Raw genomic sequence first — 5,000 nt, 5'->3', positions numbered from 1 at the left:
TACCTCCCCGTGCCGGGAGTGGGTAATTTGCGCGCCTGCTGCCTTCCTTGGATGTGGTAGCCGTTTCTCAGGCTCCCTCTCCGGAATCGAACCCTGATTCCCCGTTACCCGTTACAACCATGGTAGGCGCAGAACCTACCATCGACAGTTGATAAGGCAGACATTTGAAAGATGCGTCGCCGGTACGAGGACCGTGCGATCAGCCCAAAGTTATTCAGAGTCACCAAGGCAAACGGACCGGACGAGCCGACCGATTGGTTTTGATCTAATAAAAGCGTCCCTTCCATCTCTGGTCGGGACTCTGTTTGCATGTATTAGCTCTAGAATTACCACAGTTATCCAAGTAACGTGGGTACGATCTAAGGAACCATAACTGATTTAATGAGCCATTCGCGGTTTCACCTTAATGCGGCTTGTACTGAGACATGCATGGCTTAATCTTTGAGACAAGCATATGACTACTGGCAGGATCAACCAGGGAGCTGCGTCAACTAGAGCTGAGCAGCCGGCCGCCCGGGAGTGTGTCCCGGGGGCCCGCGCGAACACGCAAGCGTCCGCTCAATTATTCTGCAAACAGGAGGAGGCTGAGCTCCCCTGCACAATACACCTCGAAACCCTCTCAGGTCCCGGCGGCGCGCAGCGCCGTCCTAAGTACTTGGTCGGGTTCGAGAGAGGCGCAATCGCCCGGAGTTTGGCGAGTAGACGCTTTATGTGCGACCACCCGTGCTCCCAACTGAGCTTGCCGCTGCCGACAGAGGCCCGGGAGCGTGCTGTCGTGGCATTGCCGGCGGGAGACAACACGCGCCACCTACGGTGACCGGCAGCTCCAACGCCAGCGCCACAGAAGGACAAAAGCCCCACTTGGGTGCCGAAGCGAACTCTCCCAGCACAGCGCACGCGCCAACACGTCCGCACAGCTGCGATACAAACCACCTGCGAGAACCGCAGAGGCGACCGAGCAGCAGACGGCGTCGCGGCGCCGAGCGCCGGGCGGCGGCGCATCCTCAGCGCACACAGTCCTCAATCGGACCAGCACACTGCAGATGTCCACCGCGCTTCGCACCGGGCCCGCGAGGACCTACTTTGGCCGCACGGCGCCGCGTGCAGGGTGCGCCGGCGCGCAGCTGCGCCGCCTGCCGCCTCCGTCGGCCGGCGCGCCTGCCACTGGCCGCCCCCACCAGCCGGCTGTAGCGCGTGCGCCCACGCACCGCGCGGCCAGCACGCCGGGAGGCCCCCCCTCACCGGCCGGGGACGGTCCCACCCAGCCACCGCCGCGTATCGCTTCACACCCAGATGCCATTCACGTTCGTGGGCATGGTGGGTATCGCTGGAACAACCGGTTGGTAGCTCAACCGATCGTCGCCATCACTGATTCACCTCTAGCGAGAACAACCGCACCACAACGGTTTACCAGTTGTTCATTTGCATAACGTCACCAGCAAACGTAGGCGTCCATCGCCATTTGCAAATTCAACGATTGTTGCATGCCTGTGTCAGGTGTCACGACACACTATGTCTGCCCACATACACGCAACAACATGTGCACGCTTCGCGAACACGTGGAAGGTGGCCCCCGTACGTATGCGATGTCCATTGCGCGAACGACTGTCAACCGGCCTCTGTCGCATGTCGCAGATGTGGAACGCAGTGCACCATGCTATCACGGTGTGTGAGAAGAGACGACTACGTCTGACAACACGCGCCACTACATCAACAGACGGCTCATGCTGATCGCCATCCAGGGCATACCACACTGCAATCCAGCTCTTATAGGGAGACGACACGTAGCTGAGTGCACAACATTTGGACCGCATGGTTCGCCGTTGTTGGCGCAGTCGTTGTACGGTCACATGTACCACGATGTATCATTCAGTACATGAGGACCAATGTGCAGTACAGTGTGTGATTTGGACGTACAACATCAGCGGACAGTTGACACAGGCCGTACCACAGCGTAGGCTAAGTGCTTCGCACATGCGAATGCCAATGAACAACTGCAAATGCCAATGAACAACTGCAAAGGGCATTGAGCATGTACGTCCTGCTGCCATCCACATTACAGTGTATAGCTGCAAGGTGTTTAACATGAAGCGATACACTGGGGACCGGGCAGTGCGAGTAGCAAACTATATTGCGGGGGTTGCAGTTAGGCAACACTACACTAATTTAACGCGTCGTATGACAATTACAGAGCAGGTTAAGGCCCAACGTGTGTTGGGTTAAGGCCCAACGTGTGTTGGGTTAAGGCCCAACGTGTGTTGGGTTAAGGCCCAACGTGTGTTGGGTTAAGGCCCAACGTGTGTTGGGTTAAGGCCCAACGTGTGTTGGGTTAAGGCCCAACGTGTGTTGGGTTAAGGCCCAACGTGTGTTGGGTTAAGGCCCAACGTGTGTTGGGTTAAGGCCCAACGTGTGTTGGGTTAAGGCCCAACGTGTGTTGGGTTAAGGCCCAACGTGTGTTGGGTTAAGGCCCAACGTGTGTTGGGTTACGTTAAGGGGCAATGTGGGTTACGTTAAGGGGCAATGTGGGTTACGTTAAGGGGCAATGTGGGTTACGTTACGGCGCAATATAGGTTACGTTACGGCGCAATATAGGTTACGTTAAGGCGCAATACAGGTTACGTTAAGGCGCAATACAGGTTACGTTAAGGCGCAATACAGGTTACGTTAAGGCGCAATACAGGTTACGTTAAGGCGCAATACAGGTTACGTTAAGGCGCAATACAGGTTACGTTAAGGCGCAATACAGGTTACGTTAAGGCGCAATACAGGTTACGTTAAGGCGCAATACAGGTTACGTTAAGGCGCAATGCAGGTTACGTTAAGGCGCAATGCAGGTTACGTTAAGGCGCAATACAGGTTACGTTAAGGCGCAATACAGGTTACGTTAAGGCGCAATACAGGTTACGTTAAGGCGCAATACAGGTTACGTTAAGGCGCAATACAGGTTACGTTAAGGCGCAATACAGGTTACGTTAAGGCGCAATACAGGTTACGTTAAGGCGCAATACAGGTTACGTTAAGGCGCAATACAGGTTACGTTAAGGCGCAATACAGGTTACGTTAAGGCGCAATACAGGTTACGTTAAGGCGCAATACAGGTTACGTTAAGGCGCAATACAGGTTACGTTAAGGCGCAATACAGGTTACGTTAAGGCGCAATACAGGTTACGTTAAGGCGCAATACAGGTTACGTTAAGGCGCAATACAGGTTACGTTAAGGCGCAATACAGGTTACGTTAAGGCGCAATACAGGTTACGTTAAGGCGCAATACAGGTTACGTTAAGGCGCAATACAGGTTAGGTTAAGGCGCAATACAGGTTAGGTTAAGGTACGACATAGGTTAGGTTAAGGTACGACATAGGTTAGGTTAAGGTACGACATAGGTTAGGTTAAGGTACGACATAGGTTAGGTTAAGGTACGACATAGGTTAGGTTAAGGTACGACATAGGTTAGGTTAAGGTACGACATAGGTTAGGTTAAGGTACGACATAGGTTAGGTTAAGGTACGACATAGGTTAGGTTAAGGTACGACATAGGTTAGGTTAAGGTACGACATAGGTTAGGTTAAGGTACGACATAGGTTAGGTTAAGGTACGACATAGGTTAGGTTAAGGTACGACATAGGTTAGGTTAAGGTACGACATAGGTTAGGTTAAGGTACGACATAGGTTAGGTTAAGGTACGACATAGGTTAGGTTAAGGTACGACATAGGTTAGGTTAAGGTACGACATAGGTTAGGTTAAGGTACGACATAGGTTAGGTTAAGGTACGACATAGGTTAGGTTAAGGTACGACATAGGTTAGGTTAAGGTACGACATAGGTTAGGTTAAGGTACGACATAGGTTAGGTTAAGGTACGACATAGGTTAGGTTAAGGTACGACATAGGTTAGGTTAAGGTACGACATAGGTTAGGTTAAGGTACGACATAGGTTAGGTTAAGGTACGACATAGGTTAGGTTACGGTACGACATAGGTTAGGTTACGGTACGACATAGGTTAGGTTACGGTACGACATAGGTTAGGTTACGGTACGACATAGGTTAGGTTACGGTACGACATAGGTTAGGTTACGGTACGACATAGGTTAGGTTACGGTACGACATAGGTTAGGTTACGGTACGACATAGGTTAGGTTACGGTACGACATAGGTTAGGTTACGGTACGACATAGGTTAGGTTACGGTACGATATAGGTTAGGTTACGGTACGATATAGGTTAGGTTAAGGTACACATTGTTGTAAGGAAAGGTTTAATGGGGGGCGGGGCGGGGCGGCCGGTTTGTTGATTGTGATTATAGTAAGTGGATGCCTGCGGCATCATCTGATTTGCCACGTCAGGATGCACCTTTGGCTCATGACAGGCGGCGCTCTCATTCCATGCTTGTGGCAGACCTGTGTCTTTCATTCCTGCCATTGTTTGTGTGCTGTGAGAGGAGGCAGTATTGTGATGTTGGGTGCACCCCTGTGTAGGACATGTGTGGGTGTTGGTGGCTTGGCTGAGCAATGGTGGTTGTCGGGTGGGTGGGATATTCTGTTTTCTGAGTGGACCTCCCAGTCTGGTTATGACAGTGTGGATTGTCTAATGTGGCGGAGAGGATGCACTGGGTGTTGTTCCATGCTGGTGCTTACATATTGTCTGTGTGCGTGTTACAGGCAGAGAGTAGTGCGTGATAAGGGTGTGTGGCTGACGTGTGGTTGTGATTGTGAGCAGAGTCTTTCAGCATGTATACGGACAGTTGTATACATTATCTGTATTCTGATGGCTCTATCTATTACTAATCAGCGCCGTGTATACGTTTAATCCGGTTCCAGTCGAAACTGTTGTATCTCTGTACATTAGTGACACGGCGAGCCCGCTATGTAGTTACTCGTCTCGGCAGCTTCCACCGGTGTATGGCAAATGATTATAAGGAATCAGTCTAGTCGTCAATACCGATGGTGTGACGTCACATGTCTGGGGTGGGGGACGCTGCGCCCTTCCGGTGGGTCATGGCC

General features: G+C 51.9%; 1 non-coding gene across 1 annotated transcript in view; it reads right to left on the bottom strand.

Moving 5' to 3' along the window:
- Positions 1–481, bottom strand: part of LOC124586217 — a 1,910-nt gene extending 1,429 nt beyond the window's left edge. Inside the window, exon 1 of the ribosomal RNA XR_006975121.1 lies at positions 1–481. This exon is cut by the window's left edge and continues 1,429 nt beyond it. This is a non-coding gene — a ribosomal RNA (small subunit ribosomal RNA).
- Between the last annotated feature and the right edge of the window lie 4,519 nt (positions 482–5,000).

The sequence above is a fragment of the Schistocerca americana genome, unplaced genomic scaffold (assembly GCF_021461395.2).
Source record: "Schistocerca americana isolate TAMUIC-IGC-003095 unplaced genomic scaffold, iqSchAmer2.1 HiC_scaffold_549, whole genome shotgun sequence".
Taxonomy (NCBI): Eukaryota; Metazoa; Arthropoda; class Insecta; order Orthoptera; family Acrididae; genus Schistocerca; species Schistocerca americana.
Note: the sequence above shows the minus strand (reverse complement) of the source record. Positions and strands in the feature narration are given on the sequence as shown.